Source organism: Anas acuta, chromosome 4 (assembly GCF_963932015.1).
Source record: "Anas acuta chromosome 4, bAnaAcu1.1, whole genome shotgun sequence".
Classification (NCBI taxonomy): Eukaryota; Metazoa; Chordata; class Aves; order Anseriformes; family Anatidae; genus Anas; species Anas acuta.
In genome coordinates this window covers 21,337,794-21,352,030 of record NC_088982.1, presented here as the reverse complement: position 1 = coordinate 21,352,030, position 14,237 = coordinate 21,337,794, and positions in this window count along the sequence as shown.

Here is a 14,237-nt window from a genome sequence, read left to right as displayed (position 1 = left end):
AGAAATAATATTTTGAGTAGAGAGGAGACAGGAAGCTAAAATCTGACAACCTCAGTTAACTTATGATAATGTAAAATCATAAAGTACTCCAATAGTGTCAACCAATTGAAGATAAAATAATGCCTGTCTCAGTACTCTCTAAACTGGAAGCTGAGGAAGAGGACAGATGCCTTGGTGGAGAATATTGGCTATTGTGTGTTAGTCACTGGACTGTCTTCCGTTAGAGGCTACAGACATGTTTGTTAAGGGGTGAGGGGAGCCTTGTATTTTTAAGTCGTTATATTCCTTCTATCATGGTACTAAATGTTTCTCAGTATGTATTTTCTCAGTAGCACATATGATAGTTCATCACACTCTTTCCTCACAATTTTAACTGTGAAGTCTATGCCTTTTGGTAATGTTTAAAACTGTGGGCTGAAACTAGAATATATTTCCTGAGAGTATGATTTTTAAATGCCTTGAGGAAACTAAAACAGCCTTTCTATGCCCAAGACCTTGCTTCTGTATAATATTTGCAAAAGGATATTTCTGTGTATTAATTTGCCCCTGTGGGAAAGTTCTTATTCTTCTAAAGTTCCTTTTCCAAATTCAAACCAGATAAGTATTTTAGCTGATGAAGTACATAATTACAGTTACTCTCCTAGTTTCATTCATACAGTCAATAACCAATGGTATTTCTTTGCTGGGGCATAAACTATGTTCACACAGTTTTCCACTGAAAATGGTCAATATGATAATATAATTTAAAAATACAATATTAGATGATAGAGATAGACTTAGTAGGAAAACCAGTTTTGTTACTTACAATAAGTTCATGATGCTGTAAAGTTGTTTCTGCTAACTTTGAAATGTTGAAACCAGTCTTGAAAGGTGCCACTGCCTTCTAAAAGGTACTAAAGACTTTAAATTTCCTTTTAAATAGTCAGAGGAGCATATAAGAAGCACTCCACACCATTAGGTTCTGACCTTATGCCTCTAAGAAGGTGTCAAAAGCCTACTGCAGTGGGACTGTGAATAGCAGGGCTTTTTAGTTCTGCTTCCTTCACCCTGTGCCCAACGACTCTCAGATCATGTGCAGAGACATACATCATACAAAATTATCCCTTAAATGATGGGGAGGGGTCCATATAAGCTAGCCATCCAGATATTGGTAAGTTCAGACACTGTAAAATGTTGATGATATTAACAGATCATTTATAGAACTTTAGACTATGTCATTCTTTCAAGAAGAGAAAATATGAACTGAGAAGGAGAGTAGAAAAGACAAATGAGCCAAGGTCATGAAACAGTTTATTCTAGGTTAGAGGACTGAGTGATGGGGGGGGGAAGAAAAAAAAAAAAAAAAAAAGAAAAAAAAAAAAGATTGGACAAGGCAATATTAATGTGAAGCTGAAAGAAATTCATCAGATTAGTTTGTAGAGCATCATGAACTCTATTGTGATACTGAAATTACAGGCAGAGCAGAAGATATAAATAAACACAACCTGCAATAGTGAAACGAATATATGATTTTGTGGAGGTGCTTACCTTCATACTTATGGCACACTTTCTTCTTTGCCAGGGGCAAATTCTGATCTACAACCTCTGTCATTGCAAATTTACGGGGTGAGGGAGAGCATAAGAGTGAAGATTAATTTGACCTTTTGTGTTTTCCTTTTTGTTAGATGAAAATACATTAGCTCTGAAAATTGTTTAAATCCAGTGCTGCAATTGCTTAATCAGAAAAGCTTTTCCTCTGATGAACTAGTTGTTAGAAGCAATACTTCCAGTCAATAGAAAAATGGAGCCCCTGTAGTGATGTTAATCCTTGGCTCCCACACTATGTCCCTACAGTAAAGTGCCTTGAAACTAATTATTGTGTGCAACCCCCACAGCAGACCTGAGGCATTAGGGATGATTAGAATTGTGCACTGGAGCTCTCATTAGGTGATGTGCTTCTGCTGTCTGCATCACCATCCTACACAGCTATTCAAAAGCTACAACCTTGTCTTTGCAAAGGCATGTACTGCTAGGTATAATACAGAATTATCATACAGTTCTGCATATTTGTGGCACAACTGCCTGTGTGAAAAAGCATTGAAAAAATACCATACCCCCAAGAAGTAAAAACTCTGTGTCTGTCTAGACAGAGGGATTCTGCTAGGCTCTTTCTTGAATGTAGTGATCACCTTTAAGCTGCAGCACCCTAAAACTCCCAGTGGTGGTGGATCAAGTATTTGGCTAGTGACCAGTGGCAGAAGCAGCTTTAACTCTACCTGCTATTCTCTGCTTGTGTTAAAGCCACAAATTTTGAAAGAAAATGGAGTACGCTTCTACTTTGGCAGCATAACAGTACAGAGAGAAGGGCATTGGAGGTGACAGTTCTTGTTTGTCCTTACAGTTTGGATTCCTCCTCAGGCTCTTCTACTAAAAATATTCAGCACAATAGATTTTAGTTTATTATTATTTTTTTTTAGAGAAGCAAACATTATTGCCTCCTAATATTCATAATTAAATATAAATAACATTTCATTTCTTTCTACACACTGAACTAGAAACAGTGCTAAATGAGCTTTATCATTAATGTTAATGTGTTCTGGGCTGCCTAAGAGCCAGTGTCACAAACCAACACCCTACTGTGCTAGGTATCATACTGATAATGAACAAAAAAGACTGCCTTTGTACCAAAAATGTTCCAGCTGCATTGTAGTTCAAACCAAAGAAAACAGGAGCCAAATGTAAAGTTCTGATATAACAGTGAGCACTTTCTCAGTTGTAGAGAATGAAGTGCATTTACCCAGATTGCCAAACTGTGTGTATTTTAATGCAGGCATGAGATTTATGTATCATATGTATTATGTATCATATGTATCATTGTATCATGAGCAGTCTGTGCTGTTAGAACTGCACTACTTATCATGGATTTGAGTTATGATATTCTATGGTTTATGTTGAAGGAAAAAATAAGCCATCAGCTATTATTATACTAGTATATTATTTTTTATATTAGTATATTATTATTATTTTCTCAGAGTTGAAGTTTGATGCAGTAGAGTTGTTTTGATTTATTCAATTAGTTTCTGTTTTGCTTTGTTTTCTTTTGAAAATGCGTGCAAAACAGCTACTAGTCATAGCAATCCTATACTAATACTATTCCTATACTAATATACTAACAAGTACCTATCACTAATTTTCTAAGTATGAAAACAACAATGTAAATATTGTTTTCTTCATGACTTAGGCCTAGCGGTAAGCTATACCATCAGTGGTCAGTTGCTAGCAAGAGTGCTGTTTCTGTTTCTTCCCCAAACTTCCAAAGGGTGTCTGCCATGCTATTAACATGACCCCAAGTGCACCAGTTCAGTGAGCTCAACTTATAGAAAGCAAGGTAAAATCTAAAGGAGAGCTTGCAGAAGGGGAGGAGCAGGAGTGGGGACTGGCTTGGGACAGTCAAGCCTAGTAATGCCATGACACATCTCAGCAGTGACTATGGTACATATATGTTTCTTTACAAACATGTTAAGGAAACAAATACAGTATAGATTCTTTTCACAGCGAACAATCAAGAAAAATAAAGAGAAAATCATGTGATCCTTCATGAAACAATATAAATTGTTTTTCAAAATCTCACCTTCCTCAATTCATTTGTTGACTTTGGATAATCACTTGTGTCTTTATTTGAAAGATATTCTCAAAGATTGATATTGTAGCTCCTGCTAGGTATCTTCACTTTCTTCTTAAGAGATTTGAAAGGCAGATCTGTCTGGATCAGTTTATTTCTTGATGTCATGCTCTCCTTCCTCTCATGCATTTTTAAAAGCTATTTAGTATGTATGATTGCACCACAAATTCGGGATTTGGAATACCTGGGGAATACCTGGGGATATATGATCATTTAGTCTGAAGAGTAAGGAAAGAGTAAGATTACAGGCTTGAATCTAAGGATCTAACTCGTTGTCCTTAGAACGGCTGTAGAAATTTTAAACATCTTTCTCACAATACTTTTGGTATGTCTGAACTTAAACTGCAGTTTTGATTTCCTGTGGCTATTGTATGAAGGAACATTCCAATATTGTGCAGGAGATAATAAGGTTCAAATTAAAATGAAATAGTGAGATCAAAACCTCCTTTTAATAGGTGCAGTTTCTAACTGAATTTTTGCTCAAAATGAATTGAAATTTTAGGGCAAATAAGCTTTTTTTTTTTTTTTTTTTTTTTTTTTTTTTTAGTATTAAAATTTATCCCCATGAGCTAAGTTACAGTGGTATAAAATACATGTAGGAAAGGGATAGAAATATTTTTTGTTATTAACGTTTAGTTTTCAACAAACATAATTTTGGGGTTAATTTAAAAAAAAATTAGTGGCCTGTCCCTTACCTGCCTGGAACAATTACTAAGCAGACTGATTTTAGGTACAGGCAGGAAGGCCATTGCCAGATTCATAACATAGATGAGGAACAATAAAATATACATTTTGTTGTTTTGCATATTTTGTCTGTTTTGAAGCACTGGAAAGACAGGAGTGGTTCTACCAGGATCCTACCAAAGACAAGACATATGGGGTGACAGCTACTGCTAAATGGATATTTTCCAGTCTGTTCCATATGAGGCAGAAACCACAAGATTAGTTAGCTCCCTGAGTGACCTTCCCCATCAACAGCCTTTTCTTTCAGCTATTTTCGTTTTGCTGTAGGGGTGATCCACTTCAACATTTCATCCTGGGGAGCCAAATTTCATTTTTGCCTTTACTGATTAGGAATCCTGAGCTTATTTGGAAAATAATGCTCACCATTAAGAAATTTAGTTGGACAAAAACAGATAATGCTTGGATATCTGTGCCATCTGACTTCGTGGGGGGGGGGGGGGGGAGGAAGGGGAAGGGGGTAGCACACATTTATTTTCTGTGTTTTCCAATAACAATTGGTCAAAACCTTGTTTATCCATTAATTTGTTATAACTCTGTGAAACATATTTCAAGAAGCATAGCAGCTACTATCTTAAGCCATAAAACAAGGATTAATACAAGATTCAGAGACCAGATTACAAACTACTTGCAACATCACATTCCAGTAGATATAATGCCAAACACATGCATATGGTCTAAAAGATGACCAAACCATGGAAATGTTTATTAAGAGATACACCGATTAAAAAAAAAAAAAAAATGGTCCCAATGTTTAGTCAGCTAAATAGAATGTGTATTTTACTATAAGTGTAACTTCTATTTACTGCATGCAAAAAAATAAATAAAAATAAAATACCTTCAGTTTCAAATCTAACCTGCCAATAGTACTGACAGCAGTACTATGCAATTTAGACACATACCAATTCATCTTACAAGCAAAATCCTCAGTTTATTCATTACTCTTTTTAAAGGAGGGAAACTAAATAAATAAATACATGTAATTTGGGAATGGAGCTCTTGGAAAATACAAAGGTGTGTATTGTATAGATCTAGTTTGACAGTGATAAGAAATTTCCCATTCTCACATTAAAATTTAATTTGAACATGGCCTTCTTATGCAATCCTTTCCTCTCTGGAAATATATTGCTGGAATCTTCCAATCTCTAACTTTCCAGAACAAACAAATAAATAAGAGCAGTATTCGGTAATTAGTATTTAATGTGTATGACTTATACACTGCAGGTCTGGCTTTCTAGTCTCCTTGTTCAACCAAAGGAGAAGTTGCAATGGACTAAAATCATATGTGTTATTGGTCCAATTAATGGAAAAATAATAATAATCCAGTCAAGTAACATTTCAAGCTGTTTGTTATTTGGTTTGAAAATAGAAAAGAAAAAAAAAAAAAGGAAGAAAGGAAAGAAAGAAAATAAATATTTTAATTAAGGAGATATTAAAACGTGGACAAGCAGACAAGCTATATTTTTACGAGATGACAATAAAAACCACAAAGTATGAGACTATAGGATAAGAAATGTGTACCTAAATTTCTGTTAGAGGGAAGGTTGTTTATTTGCTTGTACTTTATGTTATACACTTATTTTGGGGTCATTTAACAAATAGGGTAAATTTCAGTATCTGTGTAACTCTATTAACAGAGTGGTGTTAACAGAGAATGCGAATAATAGTTTTGCAAGCATGAGCATTAAGCAGAGTGGCTATCAGTATTAATATGCACAGTGAGTCTGCTGGTTTTCTAAAGATTCTTTCCCCCAGTGTAATTTATTACAGTTAGGAAGCATATGCACTCCTTATTTTGTTTGTTAAGCAACAGCTTTTTTTCATATATGAATAGGTTTAACTCACTGTCAAGGTATCGGGCATTAGACTGGATACTTTGCAATTCCAGATGTGAGTGTAAGCCAGATTTCTGAAAAACCCACTCCAAACATAACAAACATTTTTTTCAACAAAGATGTTTCTGACTTACTTATAGGTCCATTGTACAACATAAAATAGCTGAGCTGCAACTGCCTGAAACAACAAAATGAATCCATATAGATAATTAACTTCAATAGGAAATTTTGTTAAAAGCAATATTTAGTGTAAGACTTAGAGAATAACTAACGAATTACTCATTTTTGAAATTGCAGAGCTTTCATATTTGTATAAGAGGTTACTGAACACAGCCAAACAGGATATAGTTTGTGTTTACCTAACACTGACCAGAATTAAATAGGACAGGGAAAGTATGAATCTGTAACATTCTAGGCAAGCAGGAAAGTTCTAACAACATGGGAGATCACAAATCTTTACAGAAAAATTAAAATGCATGTCGACATTTCCTTTCTTTTCCCAATGAGTAGTCAAGAAGTAAGCATGCAGGAAAATTATTTTTAATTGAAAAAACAAACAAACAAACAAACAAACAAAAAACATTTAAAACTATGAAAATATTTAAATTATTTGGTTGTTTCATTCATTACCATGATGCCAGATGGTAACATCAGCCTGGAGAAGAGGAGGCTCAGGGGCGACCTTATTGCTCTTTACAGATACCTTAAAGGAGGCTGTAGTGAGGTGGGGATTGGCCTGTTCTCCCACGAGCCTGGTGACAGAACGAGGGGGAATGGGCTTAAGTTGCGCCAGGGGAGTTTTAGGTTAGATGTTAGGAAGAACTTCTTTCTGAAAGGGTTGTTAGACACTGGAACAGGCTGCCCAGGGAAGTGGTGGAGTCACCATGCCTGGAGGTCTTTAAAAGACGTTTAGATGTAGAGCTTAGGGATATGGTTTAGTGGAGAATGTTAGTGTTAGGTCAGAGGTTGGACTCGATGATCTTGAGGTCTCTTCCAACCTAGAAATTCTGTGATTCTGTGATCTGGCACCCTATATAATTCTGTAGTAACCTGTTAACAAAGAAATCACATAAATGATCTTTATGATTAGAGAATTTGTTACTTGAAGGCAAAAACAAATACAAATACTTTTTGTCATGTATTCATGAACAGCTTTTCCAGATAAAATATAGACATCCAGCAAGTTACAATACAGTCACAAAAGTTCAAGATTTTATAATACCCTTAGAATTTTATGAAGAGTTTTCTTGTTTCTTCCTTTACAACATGCGTTTTAAAAAATCTAGATTGACAATTCATTTTTATAGTAACAGAAATCCTAGAATATATTAAGTTTTATATCAGGTTTCTGACAGAAGATCTTTAATATCATTGTTTTCTGAGTTCCAGTTAAGTCATACTTCTGGTATGAAATGATAAGCAAACACATAAGCTAATACCTTACACCACTATTTCAGAACACTGTTATACTTCTAAGCTGTTCTGAAAATCTTAACTCTTCATTTTCTTTATATATTCTAATTAATTTTCCTAGGGATTACTGCAAGAAACTTGACATCTGCAAAATAAGTACTGTTGTATCAGGTTGATAGAAATTCTCACTGAACAGAGAGAAAGAGAAAGAGAGAGAGAGAGAGAGAGAGAGAGAGAAAGAAAGAAAGAAAGAAAGAAATGTGGTTTCTATGTTTCCATCCAGAATTACTTATTTTCCCTTTACTGTAAAATCTATAAGCTTTCTATGTCCAGTTGATCAGGTAACCTATCTTAATATTGGGTAATATCCTGAACTAATTACAGTTCAGATTTTCCAGGGGTGAAAGATGCCCCCTGAAGATCCCTACAGAATCCTGGGGTTTTGATACACCTCATGTTCAAATTAATGACACGGGGATTTGCCAATGCAAGACCACTTTCTCTCTCTATAGATGGGGAGAAAAATAAGGAATTAACTCTACTGATCAAAGTTTCTACTCATATTTGAATATTTTGTGGCAGTTACATGCTACCCTGTAACTTCAAATGATTTTCTATCAGTGCTGTGACAGGGACAAGAAAGACCCACATTTAGAATTTGAAGAAGTTTGTAATTGAAGTCACGTAGTTGTTTAAAATGTATTGTAATTACATTGTTACTTTAATGATTAATTTCTGTTGTGGTTTGGTACCATGAAGTTCAACATTTTCTAATTATTCCCTCAAGAACATTTCAACACAGGGAAAATGAAAAGTAGAGAAGAAAGAGCAGTTCTTGTGGTTTTATGTTGCTCATTTCAGTTCTTCATCTGTTATACCTACCTTTCTGAATATTAGACAATTCTTTTGTTCTTTCCACAGGCTTTATGCTCACAGTACAATGCTTTCTTACTAATTGTATATGGAGAGTAAGAAAGGGAGGGAGAAAGGGAAGAAGGGAGAGAGGGAGGGAGGGAGGGAGGGAGGGAGGGAGGGAGGGAGGGAGGGAGGGAGGAAGGAAGGAAGGAAGGAAGGAAGGAAGGAAGGAAGGAAGGAAGGAAGGAAGGAAGGAAGGAAGGAAGGAAGGAAGGAAGGAAGGAAGGAAGGAAGGAAGGAAGGAAGGAAGGAAGGAAGGAAGGAAGGAAGGAAGGAAGGAAGGAAGACAACTTTCTTATGGATACCAAGTTGTGGATGACATATACAAAGTAACATACAAGATATGTCTACATCAAAGTTACTGGTATGTATGCACAGCACTGCTAATTAGCTTGCTAACAATGTTTTGGTAGCATTCAGGCAGCTCTGGCAGACATGAATAAATACTGCAGCAACAGGATGAAGGAAAGAGCTAACCCTAGTTGGACTGATATACCTGTAACATTAACAAATGAACTCAGTATGGAGGAAAAACTATATCATACTGAGTTTAGGTAGATTTATTGAACATGACATTCAGTGATTAATGAAACACTTGCTTCTGGCTTTTCTGGAACAGATGCACAACAAGAATACATAGAGGCTATATCTTTTACTTTGTAAAGAAACACAATTACAATTCTTACAGTTGAGCATTATCTGAACTTGGAGGTTTTCCATAGATAATATAAAGAAAATAAGAAAAAATTACCTTGTTATGCTGGTCATCCATAAAGATAAAGTTGTGGGTTTTTTTTCCATAGTGATTTATCATCCTCAGGCATTTTTAAGTCCTCAAAGTTCAAAATTACTCTAGAAAAAAAATAATTTAAAATGTGGGAATTGCTACTCCAGTTGCTCTGACTTGATTGCAGATCAATGCAGATCAATAGTAGATAGTTACAGGAATATCTAATGTCACAGGCACGCTGAAGAAAAAGTAAAATAAGTAAGAAATCATCAAGAAAAGAAAAAAAAAGTATAATTTTTCTTTAAGGTCTGAGGCCTTTATGAGTGGATGTAGAAATCATAATTCATTAATACAAAAGTTCATCTTTGTTTTTTAACATCTCTTGGATATTAGAAGATCCTAATATTCTTCAGAACTTTGTTACGAGTTTTATTCTTTCCATGCTTTTTGAGTCAATGTTAAACTTTCTCTTAAATTTTTATTTGGAATAATGGAAAATTTTTAAGAATAAAAGCATCAAATCTCATCTTAATGTTATGGGCCTTATGTGTTTTTGGCCCAAGTGAATAATAAAGGGAAATTATCATGATGACCAGACCTGACCAGACCTGACCAGACCTGACCAGACCTGACCAGAGCTGTGCAGACCTGACTAGAATAGAACAGAACAGAACAGAATAGAAATAGAACAGAATAGAAATAGAACAGAATAGAAACAGAACAGAACAGAACAGAACAGAACAGAACAGAATAGAATAGAATAGAATCGAATCGAATCGAATCGAATCGAATCGAATCGAATAGAATAGAATAGAATAGAATAGAATAGTTGGAAGTGACCTTCAGTTGGAAGGGACCTTCAAAGATCAAGTCCAATTGCCTGATCATTTCAGGGCTAATGAAAAGTCAAAGCATGTTATTAAGGTCATTATCTAAATGCCTCTTGAACACTGACAGGCATGGGGCAGCAACCACCTCTGCAGAAAGCTTGTTCTGGTGTTTAACCATTCTCTTGTTAAAGAAATTTCTCATATTATCCAGTCTGAACCTCCCCCAGCACAGCTTTGTGCCATTCACATGTCCCATCATTAGTTACCAGGGAGAAGATATAGGCATCTCCCACTCCATTTCCCCTCCTGGGAATGTTGTAGAGAGCAATTAGCCTCCGTTTCTCCAAACAAGACAAACCAAATGTCCTCAGCCTCTCCTTATAGGACATTTCTTCCAGCCTTCTTCCTCTGGATGCATTCAAATATCTTAATATTCTAAATATAGCTGGAGAATCACCTCTTTTGACTGGTTAGCTATGTTGTGTTTAATGCATCCCAAAATACAGTTTTCCCTCTTGGCTGCCAGGGCACACTGCTGGCTCATGTTAAGCCTACTGTTGACCAGAATCTCCAGATCCCTTTCTGCAGGACCAAATCTAGACATTTTTCTCCAAATAGTATTTGTATATAGCATTACTCCATCCCAGGTGCAGAACCCTGCATTTACCTTCCTTGAATTTTTTGCCACTGATGATTATCCAATGCTCCAACCAGTCAAGGTCTCTTATCCTTCCCAGCATCAACAGCATCTTCCAGTTTAGTATCATCAGCAAACTTACTAAGGATGCGTTCAAATCCTGCATCCAGGTCATTGATAAAAATTCTGAACAGAACTGGCCCTAGAACTGAGACCTGGGAAACGCTGCTAGTGACTGTCCACCAGCTAGCCCCATGATCCTTTGTCTACGACGAACATTTGGCACTACCATTGAGCCAGTTCATCACACAGTGTAACATGTACTTGTTCAGTTGGACAATTTTCACAGAAGGATACTGTAAGGATACTGTATCGAAGTCCTTACTAAAATCCAGAAAGACTATATCCACCATCATCCTTTCATCCAGTAAACGAGTGACTTTATTTTAAAAGGAGAGCAAATTACAGAGTCACAGAATCACAGAATCATCTAGGTTGGAAGGGACCTCCAAGATCACTGAGTCCAACACTAACTAGTCCTAACACTAACTAGTCCTCCACTAAACCATATCACTAAGCTCTACATTTTAATGTCTTTTAAAGACCTCCAGGGATGGTGACTCAACCACTTATCTGGGCAGCCTATTCCAATGCCTACCAACCCTTTCAGTAAAGAAGTTCAAATTACTGAGACAAAACTTTCCCTTCATGAACCCATGTTGACTATGTCTAGATTTGTTCTTTCGATGCCTTTTATTGGTACCCAGGACAATCTTTTTCTAGGTACTGAAGTTAGACTGACATATCTTTAGTTTCCTGGATGTCCTTCTTCTAGATCAGTATGACATTGGCTACCTTCCAGTCAGCTTCCAGACTCCCATGACTTTTGGTAAATTGTTGAGAGGGGTCCAGCTAAAACATTCACTAATTACTTCAGTGTTCTAGGGTGGATCCCATCTGGCCCCATGGATTTATGAACATTGAATTGATATAGCTGTTCCCTTACAATTTCAGTGGTCATAGATTGAAAGTCACTGCTCAGCTAATCAAGGTCCTCCAACTCAGAAGCCCTGGCAGCCCAAGATTTATCATTAATATTAGAAACTGAGGTAAAAAAAAAAAAAGCATTAAGTTCTTCCAGCTTTTCCTCATCCCTGTTTGTTAGGTAACCATTTTCATTGAGCATTAGCCCTATGTTTTTCTTAGACCTCCTCTTGCTGTTGACATACATTTTTGTTGTCTGACACCTCATTGGCCAGTGTCAGCTCAACCCAAGCTTTACCTTTTCTTATTTTCAACCTACAAATGCAAACTACAGCTCTGTAATCTCCCTGTGAAGCCAATATAAATCCTCTTCAGTATGGACATAATCCCTCCAGGTGATAAATCACTTATGTTAGATTGCAAGTTTTTGAATTTTGCATTTTTTTGTCTTATTTTTAGCCAACTGGATAGTGCCCTATAAAAATTTACTCTTAAAATACACATATATATTTTCAATTGCACTTTTTTACTGATACATTTTTCTTTTGATTTTTTTCAGGATTTTTAAACAACATAACACAGATGGATAATTCAGGGGAAAAGTTAGTTTCTGTTGATTTCCTTAGAAACTGGAGGCATCTTCTCATCCCAAACATTAAAAAAAAAAAAAAAAAAAAAAAAAAAAGGCATGGTATGATCATTTCTCTTTGATATATTCATTAGTCTCTAGTAGTCTCTAACAAAACTCATTGAAAATCCAGTCTTTACAATTTGGAGATACTAGATTAACATAAATTTTAAGAGGCTGTACTGATAAACTCTGTTTTAGCCTTTCCATTCCCGATTTGTAATCTCTGCCAAACACCATGCTTCTTTAGGTTGATTATCTTGATTCAGAACCCACAGTGCAATTCCTAACATCCTAATTGTCTTTAAAAAAAATAATAATAAAATAAAGAAAAGAAAAAGAACATTTGAAAGCAAGATGGCTGTTGGGACTTCTTTTCCCCTTTTATTTCAATGTGGTTTAGTTTACAAGAGGCACATTTTACCTTTATTATTTATTTTATTTTATTTTATTTTATTTTATTTTATTTTATTTTATTTTATTTTATTTTATTTTATTTTATTTTATTTTATTTTATTTTACTTTTTAATGAAGGCTTTGATTTCTATCAGGTGTTTGATGGCCCAGTTTCAATGTAGCCAGCAAAATCATTATAATTTACCAATTAAGATATTAATAAATTTTAAAATAAGAGTTTAATCTACAATTCTTTTCACTAAACTTAAACTTAGGCTTGTAAACTGAGCTTTATCTCCTACCTTCTTTACACATTCTTGCATAATGTGCCCACAATCATAGAAATTGCTTTGATTTTAATGAATAACATGGATGATTCCTCATTAGCTGACCACTAAATCCCTAACATAAGAACAAGATGATGTTTCAGGCATTTGGTGGCTGAATAGAATCCAGGTCTTGATCATCAGTTTTGGAAGATATAGGCACATTCAAGTAACTTATCTAGTATCAAATCCATGCATATTGTACAAAGATTGTTTCAGTGCAATTTACCTCAGTAGGTAAATAATAAGCTTGGTTGAACAAACTTTGCATTAAATTTCTAAATGAGCCATTGCTTTTGGATGAGGAAAAATAATATAAGTCATACGGAAGTCCCCAGTGGAGCACAGGTAATATACAAAATGTATATGAAAAATAACATATGAAATATGATTCATAGTTGTCATCAAGCTCCTGCATCACTTTTTCCATTCTGAACTGTTAAAAATGATCCAAAAATAGATACCTGAAGTGTGCCTCTTTTTACTTCCTATGCAACAGGTTAGTTAGGTGTCTTTGTGACACACCTCTTTAACAGTTGGCAAGGCATCCTTCCCTTTCTAACATTCCCTTTCTAAACACATGGTTTCTTGGAGAAGTTATAGAATTGTCCAAAAATTTTGCTTGAGAAATGAAGCATTAATGAAGCATTTCCAGTTCAGGAAAAAGAAAGGACAATCTTTTTTTTTTTTTTTTTTGGCAGTAGTTAATGTTTTATTTCAAGCTAAGATGACAGTAAGAACCCAAATACCAATCAAAACTCAGCCTGTGCTTCACATTCTGGTTCAGAGCTATATAGAGTTATAGAGTTCATATCTTAAAATAAGCTCTCAGCTGAAGAGAGACCTCTAATTACCAGAATATGTTATGTTTAAGTTTGCCATGCTTAAGGAACCTATTGGCTCAGTTTCAGACATACCTTATGATTTCTAAAACTCAGATTACTTCGTTTATGAACATTGCAATAAAATATTTATATCAGATTTATAATGCAAATTAAAATTAATCAAAGTTCTACCATGACTTATTCTGCAAACTCTAGAGGAATCAACAAAATAATTTATTTAAGAATTATTACTGCAAACTGCATTATTAGGAAATAGATTGCTTAAATGGTCTTTATTAGAACTTCACGTTTCTGAG